Source organism: Glycine soja, chromosome 17 (assembly GCF_004193775.1).
Source record: "Glycine soja cultivar W05 chromosome 17, ASM419377v2, whole genome shotgun sequence".
Lineage (NCBI taxonomy): Eukaryota > Viridiplantae > Streptophyta > Magnoliopsida > Fabales > Fabaceae > Glycine > Glycine soja.
The window spans coordinates 32,450,367-32,466,588 of record NC_041018.1 but is presented as its reverse complement, the minus strand read 5'-3'; positions in this window follow the sequence as shown (position 1 = coordinate 32,466,588).

Sequence of the window (16,222 nt, the reverse complement as noted above, 5' to 3'; positions counted from 1 at the left end):
AGAGGATGGACAAGCACCAGGTTCATTTGCGAAATTTCTTCAAGAACATGGGATTGTTGCCCAATACACTATGTCTGGTTCTCCGGATCAGAATGGTGTGGTAGAACGAAGAAATCGAACCTTATTAGACATGGTAAGAAGCATGAGGAGTAATGTAAAGCTTCCTCATTTTTTGTGGATTGATGCACTTAAGACGGCTGCGTATATATTAAACCGAGTTCCAACCAAGGCTGTCTCAAAGACACCTTTTGAGTTATTCAAGGGTTGGAAACCAAGTTTGCGACATATACGCGTTTGGGGATGCCCGTCTGAAGTAAGAATTTATAATCCACAAGAGAAGAAACTAGACCCTAAGACTATTACTGGGCATTCCATTGGATATGCTGAAAGGTCTAAAGGGTATAGGTTTTATTATCCATCCCACAACACTAGGATTGTGGAATCAAGGAATGCAAAGTTTCTTGAAAATGACTTGATTAGTGGGAGTGATCAATTTTAGAACATTTCTTCTGAAAGGGATCACTATGAAGCAGAACCTTCTGGGACAAGTAATAGGTTGGTAGTCATTCCCATCCCTCAAGTTAAAATGGGTGTTAGACAACCAGTGATTGAAGTTCCACAAGCTATTGAAAGTGATCATGTAGATCAAGTTGTTTGTGAGGAACAACATGATGATATTGAACAAACTAGTGAAGAACCAGTTGAACAAGTTCCTCAATAAGATGACCAAACAACATTAAAAAGATCTACTAGAGTAAAAAAGACAACAATTCCTAGTGATTATGTAGTGTACCTACAAGAATCAGACTACAACATTGGAGCCGAAAATGATCCTAAGATGTTTTCACAAGCCATGAGTTCTAAGGAATCAAATTTGTGGTATAATGCTATGAGGGATGAGATGAATTCTATGGCATCTAACCAAGTTTGGGATCTCGTTGAGTTTCCTGTTGGTGTAAAAGCCATCAAATGTAGATGGGTCTTCAAAACAAAGAAAGACTCAGAAGGAAACATTGAGAGACATAAGGCAAGACTTGTTGCTAAAGGATTCACTCAAAGAGAAGGAATCGATTACAGAGAGACCTTTTCCCCTGTATCTAAGAAAGACTCTCTTCGAGTAATTTTGGCATTAGTAGCTCATTTTGATCTTGAGCTGCATCAAATGGATGTGAAAACGGTGTTCCTAAATGGTGATCTAGAAGAAGAGGTTTACATGAAAGAACTTGAGGGATTCTTATCTAGTGTTGGTGAGCACTTAGTCTGCAAGCTTAATAAGTCCATCTATGGATTGAAACAAGCCTCCCGCCAGTGGTATTTAAAATTTCATGAGGTCATTTCTTCATTCAGCTTTGAAGAGAATGTCATGGATCATTGTATATACCAGAAGGTCAGTGGGAGTAAGATTTGTTTCCTTGTATTATACGTAGATGATATTCTGCTTGCGACTAATGATAAGGGTATGCTATATGAGGTGAAACAATTTCTCTCAAAGAACTTTGATATGAAGGATATGAGAGAGTGATCGAGGCCGTACCCGAATCAAATAAACATGAAAATGCAGTAACTAGGAAGTGATCCTAGGTCGTTTCCCAACGAGCAGTGACAAGCCAAATGTTCATAATATACTTGCAGTAACAGTAACAGTAACGATGGGGGGGGTTTTGGTTGTTTGGTAATTAAAGAGCAGAACAAATAAAATGGAATACGAAACTACTAATACTAAAAACGGGTTGTTTCCTCTGATTCAGAAGCCACTCTCTCATCCTGGGTTATGGAGAATTCGTCCCTAACAGTCAACCACTTAATCCAACCCTATTTCAATTTACTAAGCGAAAATCAACTTAGGGTTTTCAATACGTGATTAGGCACCACATACACCAGTTAGCCCTTCGTCCATTAAGCATGAACGCAAGTTAGGCTCAGAGGCAATTAATCGAACACGAAGCGTGCACTGATTAATATTCACGAAATTGGGATAACTGGTGAAGGGAAAACTGCCAGGAAACCACATTGCAAGCGAAACCTCAAAGAGAGTTGGGCTTCGTCCTCAAAAGGAACAACACCAGAAAATCTAGCCTTCCATTAATCAATAGAGAACGAAATTATAGATTGAAGAACGAAATTTTATTGCTAAAATGAAAAGTCAAAACTGGAATTGCAAAACAAAAAAGTGTCTAAGAAAAGCCTAAAACTAAAAACGAAAATAGGAGAGAGAAGAAGAGAGAGAGAGAGAGAGACTAAAACTAAAAACGAATAATCGAAGAGCGAGCCTAAACTAGAACCTTGGTGCTGTTATATAGTTTTTCAGTCCCAAAGCTTACAAATCTGTTTTAAATCCAGGCCCATAAATAAATTAAATTCAAATCTAGATAAGATAAGATAAGATCTAGATTAAATAATATCTAGATGAGAAATTCAAATCTAGATAAGATAAGATAAGATCTAGATTAAATAATATCTAGATGAGAAATTCAAATCTAGATAAGATAAGATCTAGATTAAATAATATCTAGATGAGAAATTCAAATCTAGATAAGATAAGATAAGATAAGATAAGATCTAATTTTGTAGAATAAAATAGTCTGCCCTCTTCAAGTCCAAGCTCAATTCTGGATTCAAGCCCAATGCTTCATTAATTCCTGCAATTAGATTAAAAACATCAAATTAGCTGAATGGGCCCAAATAATAAAACTGCCTAATAAATTTGACAATTAAGACTAATCAGTATTTAAAATGGGGCAAAAAGGGTTAAGAAATAGGAGAAAATGATGGCACATCAGAGAGGCATCTTATGTCATAGGCATAAATATCCATAGAGAAAGATCTCGAGGCATTTTAGGATTGTCTCAAGAAACCTATATCAAAAAAGTTTTAGAGAGATTTAACATGAAAGATTGTTCACCAAGTATAGCTCCCATTGTGAAGGGTGACAAACTCGCTTTGAGTCAGTGCCCCAAAAATTATTTTGAGCGGGAACACATGAAAAATATTTCATATGCTTCAGCAGTTGGAAGCCTTATGTATGTTCAGGTTTGCACTATACCTGATATTGCGTTCGCTGTTGGAGTCTTGGGAAGATATCAAAGTAATCCAGGTATTGACCACTGGAAATCTGCAAAGAAAGTGATGAGATATCTTCAAGGAACAAAGGATTACATGCTCATGTACAGACAAACTGATTGTCTGGAAGTGATTGGCTACTCCGACTCAGACTTTGTTGGTTGCGTTGATTCACGAAGATCAACATCTGGTTATATTTTTATGTTAGCCGGTGGAGCTGTAGCTTGGAGAAGTGCCAAGCAAACCTTAACTGCTACTTCCACTATGGAGGCTGAGTTCGTTTCCTATTTTGAGGCTACCTCGCATGGTGTATGGTTGAAGAGTTTCGTGTCTGGCCTTAGAGTTGTGGACTCTATTTCTAGGCCATTGAAGTTGTATTGTGACAAATTTTCTGTGGTGTTTATGGCTAAAAACAACAAAAGTGGAAGTCGAAGTAAGCACAACGACATCAAGTACTTAGCCATAAGAGAACGTGTTAAAGAAAAGAAAGTGGTCATTGAACACGTCAACACTGAGTTGATGATTGCTTATCCTTTAACTAAAGGCATGTCACCAAAGAATTTTAAGGATCATGTAGTACGAATGGGACTTGGTTCCATGATGTAATTTCATTGTACGTACATTTGTTATTTTCAATGAAACTCTTATTCAGTTAGATATTTTCTCATATGGTTTTGTGCACATATTTATTTATTTTGAGAAAAATCATTCGGTTTAGATATAGAATAAACATATGGTTTATTCATTAAGTTGAGAGCTAGTGTTGAGAGACTTGATATATTGTGGTACATGAAATATACTACTCATCATCAGAGGACCTATCGCCATGATTCATATATTATGTTTCTTGTTACGATTGATGTTGAGTTAAATGGACCAAGTGGGAGAATGTTGGAAGCCCACGTTCACGTTCCACGTGCTTCTATTTTTCTTTTATTATTTTTTTTTTTGGAAAAATTTGTTATTTTTGAATCTGGTCCATTTTCCATCCACATTCAACCCATATCTTTGCAACATATTTGCAACCACCTTCAGTTACAAATCACTTACCCATCCTTTATCTCACGTTTTGATAACAAGTTGAGCTCTGTGATGGACAGACTCTATAAATAGGATGGAGTGCTCTCAATTTTGTCTCACCAAACCCACTTCTCTATTCAGAAAAAATACACCATCTATTCAGAGCGAGTAAGGGTCTGGAAGAACAAAACTGCCTTTCAGGTTCGTGTGTGCGCCGCTTCGCGTTCGATTTGCAATGGCTGGAGGTACGCTCGTAATATTTAATTTCCGCTGTTTGATCTGAATATGCCATTTAAATTGATTTGCATGTTTAGATCAGTATATGTATATTTTACATGTAATACATAATATGAATATACCTTTCTGTCGTGATGGTGAGGCTGAGAAGAAGGAACTTGAAGTGGGTGAATTAATGCTTTGGAGAGAGGTTGAAGAAGGTTCTGGAGTTCATCGATTAGGTTTGAGACAGTGGGTTTGCATTGGAAAATGGGGTCTTGGAGTTCGATTAGAAGGGCGCGGATGCACCTGTCAGCGGCATTAGGACTGAACGGTCCAAACCTATGCTCGTCGCCATTGTAGAGTAGTAAGGGAGTTAGAGACAGGGTCAGTGTGTACACTGTAGATAGTTTTTTGTTGTCAAGTTTCACACAGTTGGGCATGCATGTAGTGGTGATCAAGTTATGATTTTTTGTTATATATATTTTTGGATCAAGGTGACATTAGTGCAGAGTATTCTATTCCGGCTTTGCTAATCTCCGTTGGGGAATTGGCCTTGCTTAAAACCAGAGTTTGGACCAATGACTTGGTGCGTGTTTGGAAACTCAATCTGCTGAGAAAACACAAATTCCTAATCACAACGCAGTAGTAACTCCCTTGTTGTTTTTGAGAAAAACGTATGTTGCATTCAATGAAACGATGGTTTGATTAGGTGTGTTTTGGTTAAGCATCTAAACGTTCAAGCGGAATGGTTTCACAAGGTGTGGAATGGTTTCACAAGGTGTGTGTTTGGTTAAGCATTTAAACATTAAAAAAAACACATTCCAGGGAAAAAAGTTAAAAGCGCGTGAGAGTAGTTTCTTTCGAGTAAATTATGCAAATTGCCTCTCATGTTTAAAGAAATTATATATACTTTCTCTCATTTTTTAAAACCTACACAAATCTCTTCCAAGATTTTAAAAAATAACACGAGTTTGTTTTCAATTTTAAAACCTACAGAAACTTCCTTAAATTTCGTCTAAACTTTTAACACTAACAAGCACATGACATTTAAAGATTTTTTTTCTTCTTAAAATGTCATTGTCTTTCTCTCGTTCAAGTATGGGACAATTATGAAATAAAAAAAATTAGGTTTTAAAAAACTCAATTAACTTGTCATACCAATAAACCTATAAGTCATATGAACACTAGCGTGAGTAACGAAACCAATGAGCCAACTCCATTGCAGCAAACCCATAAGCCAAATGAATAATTATAGGTTTCAGAAACCAAATGAAATTACTCCAACCAAGTCATCAATGATCCAACACACAATCACCTTAACCAACTTCACACAAGCAATAATAATATTAAACCTTGATATATTTTAAAATGGAGAGAAAATGTATGTAATTTTCTTAAACCTTAAGGGAGGTTTGTGTAGGTTTTAAGAAAAAGGAGAGACATGCATAATTTTTTAAAACCTCAGGAAATATTTGTGTAATTTACTACATTTTTTCAAACGTTAGTTGTGTTGAACCCAACTAGTTAGTAAGCACATCAGGTTTTGTTGTACTATATATTTTATTTATTTTATAAAAGTTGGAAAATAAAATTAAGGGTTAAGAGTAAGGATTACATTGGGGTGCGGTGGGCACAAATAGTAGTTACCTTCCACCTGCCTGCTAGATAAAAATTCCTTATGTTAACCACATGGGTGATGTGCAAAATATGTACTCGCACAAGGGCAAGTGAATCTTACTCAGTAGTATCGTGGACTTGAAGGTCTAGATATCGTACCCTAGATAACAGTTATATTGCAGAATAATCTAAATCACATAAACTAAATGATTTGAGAGTTTTATCTTAAGTTGGGGATTATTTATCAATTACGTTTAAGAAATAAAATTAAAGATAGACAATAATTTCTAAGAAGGAGATGTATGTGTAGAGTTAAACCCATTTCCCCCCTAATTCCTATTACAATAAAGAACCCTTGGTTATCAATCAATTGCCTAATACCTCTTAATTTAATTAACAACCTATGGTCAGGGTCTGAGAATACTTTTCCCCTTAGAGTAGTCCTGCATTGATAATTTGGGATTCAATTTAGGGTTAAGGATGAATTACATAGAGGTTGGTAAAAAAAGGTTTATGTCACTAGTTTGATTATGCAAATTTTATGAACTCTATCGTTCTACAGGTCAGTCAATTATGAGTAGATGATCATTAACATGCAATTAACTATGAATTCGAGTGATCAATTCCAATATAGAAGAAAAAGCAATAAAAAGATATAATCAATTGAATAAAATCAAAGAACTTTATTGAAATAAGAAATTAGAATACATGGGTACAACTACTGATAGAGGGCTATCCAAAGAGCTTAAAGACCTAGAAACACTTCATGAGTTGAAGGGGTCAGTGACAAGGTCTAGAGCCAAACTTCTACAAGAAGAAATGGCTAAGAGGATCAAGGATAGACTACTCATCAAAGGTAAGGAAGGAGAAAATCACAAGGAACTGAATTGGAGCACATTAAAGATTGTTGAATAGCACGTCTGGGCTTAGCGCGAGCTGTCTGGCTTAGCCCAATTCCAATCGAGGAGAAATTGGGCTTAGCGTGAATGGTCTAGCTTAGCGTCGGGGCTTAGCCCAATTCCAACCTAAGAAAAAATTGGGCTTAGCATGACGTGTTAGGCTTAGCCCAATTCCAACCTGAGAAGAAATTAGGCTTGGCGCGAGCTGTCAGGCTTAGCGCACACCTTCAACATAAATTTATGAAAATTTCTAATTTTTGTTTATTTGTGTAATGGACTTGAGTTTGATATAAATAGGCCTTATTAAAGGCTTAGTTATCTTCTTAAGACTAGTTCTATAAATACCTAGAAACTTTTAATTATAAGCACATTTGACAAAATTGAAATTAAGCTTGTGCTTAGAGAGAGCTTAGCCAAATTGATTCTTATCAAGGAAGCTATTCCTTTGTGACAAATCCTCCTTCGGCTTATCGATTCTACGTGGATCGTGGCATCATTTTTTTCATCTTCTTCATCTTATCCATATTTTATGCTTTTCTATTCTTTAGTTCTTGGTAGGTCAACAATGGTGGTTCTTGAATTTGCATCCGAAACAATCCGAACCAAGTGTCCATGGCTTGGATTGCATCAACTACACCATAATCCGAGCTCTAAGGGTTTAGCCAACCATAGCCATAATATAGCCAAACAACATACAAGATTGCATTGAGAATAAAAGAGATTGAAAACACTTACAGATTAAGATCCCAATTATCCTTGGCAAAACTCTCCTTCTCTCTCAAAAGCTCTTGTTATGCAAAAAAAAAAAAGAATAAAAACCTCCTCCATACAAACACCAACACCTTATTTAGAGTTTCCTAAAGATAATTACTCCAATTAGGAGCACTACGTTCGTGGTGGTATCCACCATGGTTGTGGTCGGAAACTTGGAAAGCTAAACCTTTGAAGCATTGTGGATTGACTATGACCCTCATATGCTGATGATGAATGTGGCAAAATCTACCAAGATCACTTTTAGAAATATGACATTATTCTAGAAGGCAATTATCCTTTTGTCATGGTCGTACTGCTTACCATAGTCGAGAAAATAGGTATAAAAAAGAAAAGAACTTGACCCTGACCGTGACCTGCCAGTAGAACCAAAGTTATCAAAAGGACCGTGATCCTAACCGCGACTTGCCGGTAGAACCAACACTACCAAATCTTAACCCAAGAACAAAGGAAAAACTCTCATAGTAAAGAAACTCTCAAATTTCATTCATCTTCAAAATCTCCCAACAAAGTGTTTAAGGAGTCTATTTATACTCCTACTAATAACCCTAATTTAGGCTCAAGGCCCAATAACTAATCTAATAATTAAAAGACTTTAAAATAACAGTAAAAGATCGTGACAACCCATTACAAGTATGAAGATAGGCGCAAAATATAATTAAAAATAAAAATAAAAATAAATCCTATTTTAAAAGTTGGCTAAAATTTATGAGCTTTGTTTCTTCTTTTTCCTCCATGAGAGAATTTAATCTCTCGCCAAGCTCTTCTTGAAATCTCTTACTCCTTACTAGTGATTGGTGATAACTTCTAAAAATGAGCTATTTTTTATAATAAAAATGTATTGAAAATATCTTTAAAGATAATTATTTAACAGTTATTTTTGGCTTAAATGATATGACTTGATAATTTTTCTATCTATGGCTTAAAGATAATTATTTAGCAGTTATTTTTGGCTTAAATGATATGAATTGATAATTTTCTTATCTCTGGCTTAAAGATATTTATTTAGCAATTATTTTCTTATCTATGGCTTGCAGATATGAAAAGAAAAGATTAAAAGATCCAAAAGATATAAAAAAGATAAACAAGGAAGATTTTTTGCATCAAGCCCAAGTCCACTTCAGCAACTATAAATAGAGAGTCAGGCCAAGGAGAAAGACATGCAGAGTCTCAGAGCACTCTCACTATTATCCCAAGCCTGAGAACTTCTTCTCTCTCATCTCTTTGTTATTTTATTCTTTCTTTCATCCCTCTCATTGTAAAGCCCTCAATGGCCAAGAGTGGCTAAACCCCTAGTTAGGGCTTGGCAGGCCTAAAAAGCCAAACGATGTATGATGTACTTTAAATTTATCAATGCAAGAGGATCCTTTACTAGGTTTTTTTGTTCTATTTTCTTCTCTATTTTATCTTGCATTTTCATCTTTACTTTCTTTTGGGGGTTAGTTGCTCGGGAGAGGGTAACTTTTAATAAGATCTAAAGAAAAGATGCATGCATTTGTTTTAGGGATTAGTTGCTCGGGAAAGGGTAACTTCTAATAGAACAATAAAGAGAAGAAATCATAAGGTAATCATTGATAGGCATAGAATGGTGACTTTATGCACATGAATTTAGCAAACATCTAGAATTTATTCTTCATCCATTTTATTTATCGAGTCTTTTCAAAGGCATTTGGGAGATAGGTAAATAAAATAGGCTTGTCATCGTGAGGCATCAGGGGCAAGTAAATGGATAGATGTGGGTAGAATAAATCTGATTAATTTGATAAAGAAAAACCATAAATTCATACATCCAAGGCGGGCTAGGCATGCTAGGTCTTAAAATCTGCATCTCATTGAATTTCCTTCTTTAAATATTCTATTTTTAATTATCTTGTTCCTATCACTTCTTCTACTCCTTCTTTCAATATTTTTTCCTTATAAATTGAAAGTTATCCAATACAAGTGCAACACAAAATCTTTGTGGATTCGACACTCGGACTTCCGAGGTTTTACTACTTAGATATTTGGTACACTTGCCAAACGCCTAACAATTGGTCCATCCATATTGAGCTTAATTATTATCTAATCAATCCAATATTAATAGTCCACTAAAATTGATTAACTTAGTCCATGGATGTTTCTTGTCTTGTAAATTGGGCTTCCCAAAGTGATTCTTCAAGTTGGCCTCAAAGCATTTTCATCAATTTGTAGGAGAGTGATCCAATTAGGTGCAACCTTTAATTCACATTGGTCTTCTTTCTCTTTGATCTTTAGAATCAAGCCTTGCAATGCTTGCTTCATCCTCTTAGTCTTGGACCTTGTCATAGGACCTCTAATCCCATGTAAATGATCATTAGGCGGGCTGGTTACACCTCCATCATTCCCTCCCTCTTCAAAAGGATTTGTTGTTGAATATGATTCATTACCTACATCAGTCACATTAAAGGTAGCACTTATGTTACCATATTTTCTTGGCAAGTCCAACTTGTAAGCATTGTCATTTATCTTTTCTAGAACTTGAATAGACCTATCTCCTCTTGGTTGCAACTTGGATTTTCTTTGAGCTGGAAACCTTTCCTTCCTCATATGAACCCAATCCTAATCTTCTGGTTCAAAAATAACTTTGATGCAACCCTTATTTGCTTGCTTTGCATATTGATCATTCTTCTTCTCAATGTTGGCTCAAAGTTTTGCATGCAACTCTTTGATAAAATCTGCCTTTTTCTTACCATCAAAATTAGCATACTCATTGGAAGGCAAAGGTAAGATATCCAAAGGAGTCAAAAGGATTAAAGAAATACACAACTTCGAAAGGAAAATAAGAAGTAATAGAATGAACAAACCTATTATAAGCAAACTCAACATGTGGCAAGCATTTCTCCCAGTTTTTCAAATTCTTTTGAATGATAACATGCAAAACATGGTTCATTAACCTCACAAAGGTATTAGGTGCATTAGTTAAACCAAATGGCATCACCAACCACTCATATAAACCATATTTTGTTTTAAAAACTATTTTCCATTCATCACCTTCTTTCATGCGGATTTGATAGTATCCAATCTTCAAATCAATTTTAGAAAACACACACGAACCATGCAATTCATCAAGCTTATCATCCAATATAGGGATAGGATATCTATACTTTATAGTAATTTTATTTATGGCTTGGCAGTCTGTACACATGTACCATGTCCCATCTTTCTTTGGAACCAAGATCACAGGGACAAAACACGGGCTAAGACTTTCCCTTACAAATCCCTTTTGCAAGAACTCATCAACTTGGCTTTGAATCTCCTTTGCTTCTTCTGGACTTTACCTATAGGCTGGCCTATTTAGAAATGAAGCACCAAGAATGAAGTTAATTTGATGCAATACCTCTTAAAAGAGGTAATCCATATGGAATTTCTTCTAAAAAAACATCAACAAATTCCTGTAACAAGGAAACAATCTCACAAGGCAAAGAAGAGTTAAGATCGTTAGTAAAATAAACATCATTGTACATTAGTACAAGTAGCTGCTCTCTAGCCATCAAAGTACTCTCAACCTCTCTTTTCTTTGCAAATGCACTCACTTTCTTATTTTTCTCTTCTTTGTCTTCTTTTTTATTCTTTTCTTTCTTTTGCTCACTCTCATTTTTTATTTCTTTTCTCTCTTTTTCTTGAATGTTCAATTGTTCTTCTCTCAACTTACAATCGCTTTGATCGACATAGGCCTCAGCGGATCGAAGAGGTGTTAACATAATGTTGCAATTGTTCAAAACAAGAGCATATCTATTTTTGTAACCATCATGTGTAACCTTGCTATGAAATTGCCATGGACGCCCTAGAAGTATATGCCCAACATGCATAGGTACCACATCACAAAGAACTTCATCCTTGTATTTACAAATGGAAAAAGAAACCAACACTTTCCTGGTTACCCTTATGTCTCCATAATCATTCAGCCATTAAAGCCTATATGGATTAGGGTGCTTTAATGTGGGAAAACCCAATTTCGCAACCAACAAGGTGCTAGCAACATTAGTTAAACTTCCACTATCAATAATCAAATTGCATACCTTGTCTTTTATGTGGCATCTTGTATGAAAAATATGCTCACTTGCTCCTAATCACCTCCTACCTTAGGCTGCATATTAAGAGCACGCCTAATAACAAGCACATCTCTATTTACAGGTTCAGTAACATCAACATCATTGCAATCCTCCAATGGTGGCATTTCATCATCACTTGAGCTCTCACTCTCTATGACTCCATTATCCAGCAATATCATGGCTCTTTTATTTGGACATTGAGAAGCAATATGTCCAACTCCTTGACACCTAAAACATTTTATATCACGAGATCTAAAAGATGAATTAATTTACATTTTACCTTTAGGTGCAACAAATGAATTTTTAGACTTAGCTTCATCTTTTGATTTTGTCACAAATTTGTTGTTTTGTCAATTTAACTTCCATAAAGAAGTGGAAGCAAATTTGGAAGTACTATTGGCTTTCAATTGTCTCTCCGTTTGAATAGATTTATGCAGCAAGTCCTCCATCTCCACATAATGCTGCAATTCTACCGCATTGGTTATCTCCTTCTTTAGACCTCCAATGAATTTGTCCATAGTTGCCTCACAGTCTTCTTCAACATTGGCTCTAATCACGGCTATTTCCATCTCCTTGTAGTAGTCCTCCATTCTCATGGAACCTTGAGTTAGAGTTTGCAATTTTCTGTGCAAATCCCTATGATAGTGGCTAGGTACAAATCTCCTTCTCATGCCAGTCTTCATCTCCTCCCATCGACTAATAGGTCTTTCACCATTCCTGTGCCTACTAGTCACAAGTTGATCCCACCAAATACTAGTATAACCGGTGAATTCAACAACTAGTTTAACTTTTTTCTCCTCAGAATAATTATGGCAATCAAACACATGTTCAACCTTTCTCTCCCACTCCAAATACAATTCAAGATCATTTTTATCTTGAAATGTAGGGATTGTCATCTTAATGCTCCCCAAATGATTATCTCCTCTTGGTTCGCCTCTTCGCCTTCTTCCAAGGCTTCTTGCATCTGAATACTCCTCCTTTTCTTCTTCTGAAGTTGATTGTCTACAACTTCTAGATCGAAATGGAGTTTGCAAACTATTCAATCTCAAGTTTAAAGCTTGAAATTGTTCATTAATAGCTTTAAGAAAAAGCTTGAGATCCATTCCTTCTTCTCCACTCATGATTAAAATTGCAGCAAAAATTGTGTTAGAAGTGATCGTAAATGGATAAATAAATATCCTCACACAAACACTCAATAATTTTTTTCCACTCTTTTTGGCATTTTCCCTCTAATAGTCTCACCACTATTGTCTTTTACTACTCAACTTCTTATTATGAGCTCTTAAGTAAGAACCTCTGGAGTTGATTATATACGACAAGACACAACAATGGATTAATGAGACCTTAGTGAATAAAAACAATAGAGGACAAGGAAACAAGGGATTTAAGAAAAGTGTTTCTTTTTTTTTCTTTTTATTTTTTTCTCTGAACTTATTTTTACACTAAATTCAAATTTGAATGCAAATATGTGATTGGACAGATTCAAATCTAGACTGTATCAGAATTTTGGTTCCAAATTTGAAAATCAAACAACTCCAATTATCCAAATCTGGATTGTAACATAATTTTGGCTCCAAATTTGAAAAACAAATTCAGATCCTAACAACTTTAATGATCCAAATATGGATTGTAACAAAAATTTGACAACTTTAATCATCCAAATATGGATTGTAATAGAATTTTGGCTCCAAAGTTGAAAATTAGAATTTTTTGCACAAATTTTTTTGATAATTTATATAAAAAGATAAAAAAAATATTGATACTAGATAGAGTTGATAGTAGATAGAGTTCAGAAAAAAAAAAAAAAGATAGACTTAAAGAAATAAAACAAAGGAAGATGAAATAATAATATAGAGTTAAATAAACAAAAGGGACAAAACAAACAAAGGAGGAGACACACAAGAAAAAGAAAACACAAAGGATAGATAATACCGAATTTCAATAACCTAAATTTGATACCAAATGATAAGAGAACACTTAAGATTGTCTTGAAAATAGGTATAAGAAGAAAGGAACTTGACTCTAATCACGATTTGACGGTAGAACCAAAGTTATCAAAAGGAGTGTGACCCTAACTGTTGTGTACCGGTAGAACCAATACTATCAGTTCTTAACCCAAGAACAAAGGAAAAACTCTCACAATAGAGAAATTCTCAAATTTCATTAATTTTCAAAATCTCCCAACAAAATGTTTAAGGAGTCTATTTATACTCCTACTAATAACCCTACTTTAGGCTCAATAACTAATCTAATAATTAAAAGATTTTAAAATAACAATAAAAGGTCATGGTAGCCCATTACAAGTTCGAAAATAAGTGCAAAATACAATTAAAAATGAAAATAAATCCTATCCTAAAAGTTGGCTAAAATTCATGAGCTTTGGCTCTTCTTGAAATTTTTTATTATCTAATCAATCCAATATTAATAGTCCACCAAAATTTACGAGCTTTGCCTCTTCTTGAAATCTTGAAATATGAGCTCTAGTGATTGGATCCATGTTGGACTTAATTATTATCAAATCAACCCAATATTAATAGTCAAACAAAATTAATCAAATTAGCTCATGGATGCTTCTTATCTTGTAAATTAAGCTTTCCAAAGTGATTCTTCAAGTTGGACTCAAAGCATCTTCATCAATTTGTAGGAAAGTGACCTAATTAGGTGCAGTCCTTAATTCACATTGGTATTCTATCTATTTCTATTTGATCTTTAGAATCAGGTCTTGCAATGCTTGTTTCATCCTCTTAGTCTTTGACCTTGTCATAGGATCTTCAATCTCATGTAAAGGATCATTAGACGGGCTGGTTGCAACTCCATCATAAATCTACAATGGTCATTATCAAATGATAGAGTCTTCAAATCTTTAGGAAAACATGCAATTCCCAGCTCTATCACTCAATTGAGTAGCTTATGCTTCCACAATACAAAACTAGTGTCCAAACGTGAGTTTTGCCAATAAAATATATGAAAATGACACAAAAACTCAAAAGATTACTCAAAAAGTGGTTTATCAACGGGTATTTATGGATTTTTGTAATGCCTACAAGTATCCGCAGATACTAAAAAAACCAATAACAAAAAAATAAATAAAATTATTAGAACAAGTTTTTTTATTTATAGAATAACAATTAAGTGAATTGATATTACCACTATTTACGTATCAATGTCAATTATTGTAGAAAACTAATAATTATTACAACAAGTGTGTTTATTGAGATATTATGGTAAAATATATGTAAGTTCAATCTAGTCTAATGATGTATAAAAGAGATTTTTTATTTTAGTAATTTTATTGGGTAAATACTTTTATTCATGTAAAAAATAGGCATAATTTATTTATATATAGGTAAGGATAGCGGATAGCGGGTATGAATAGTATAATATCCTTCTGCGCCCATTAACATACAGGTAGGAAAAAATCTGCTTAAATTACCAATGGGTATTTGGGGATACGGGTAGTATGATATTCGTAACAGATTTTATCCGTGGATATCCGCTGGTGCAATTTTTTTTTTTTTTTTTTGTCATTCCAAGTTGAGAGTTAATTTTTCCTGTTATAAAAGTCATATATTATACATATGATATGATATCTATAGTAATATTAATGCTAAAATGTCCTTTTAGTCCTTTACGTTTTCCTTAATTTTCACTTTGATCCTTTTATGTTGTAAAATTTTTTATTTTGACTTTTTTTCTCTTAAATTTGTCCATTATAGTCCTTTGTATGATAACTAAAGAGTTGATGTGATATTGACTTGTCCTGTAAAGGGTTTTGAAGTATTACGTGACACATTTATTCTCAGGTTCATTAGGAGAAAAGAATCCAGCCTAATTCGAAATTTGATTAGAAGATAAGTAAAGTCCAACAAAAAATTATTTATGTCAATAATCAAACTCTGATAATATCCAAACAATTTAACCTTAACTTCAACACATTAATCACGTGTGCATATTTAGTATAAGGACTTTGTTATGGTCTCATTTGTGGGTATGCCTTGCAAATTAAGAAAGGTAATCGAAAAGGCTGCTTCTACAAAGGAGTTTGTGAATCAACTCCTTCACAAAGATAGCTTTATTGCCTCTTGGCTTTGTTTTGGCAAGCAACCATCTATTTTTAGCAAATTAATTAAACAATTATCTCTTATGTATGAAATAAAATTTATATGTATTTTTTTCAAATAAAAAATCTTTTGGCAGTTGGGCTCACTCATCCCATCTCTATTTGTCTTTGGGGTATTGTATATGCACTCTCATTATTATATCATGCACCTCCTATTATATTTCAAAAACCTCATTCTAAAATATAAATTTGTATTCCGAAATGAACTTTTCATAATGCAATGAGAAGTGTCCAATACAATAATGAGAGCATAGGATATAAATGCCTTGTCTTTGTTCAAAATTGATGCGGAAGATGACTAAATGCTGGGACACAGATGGACCTACTGGGTTATGAGGACAATTGCCTCACTAATTTTTTTTTACTCATGTGTAATTAAAAAAATTACTCCTATAAAAAATAGATATTTTCATTATAAGATAATTTTTAAAAAAATATAAGAAATA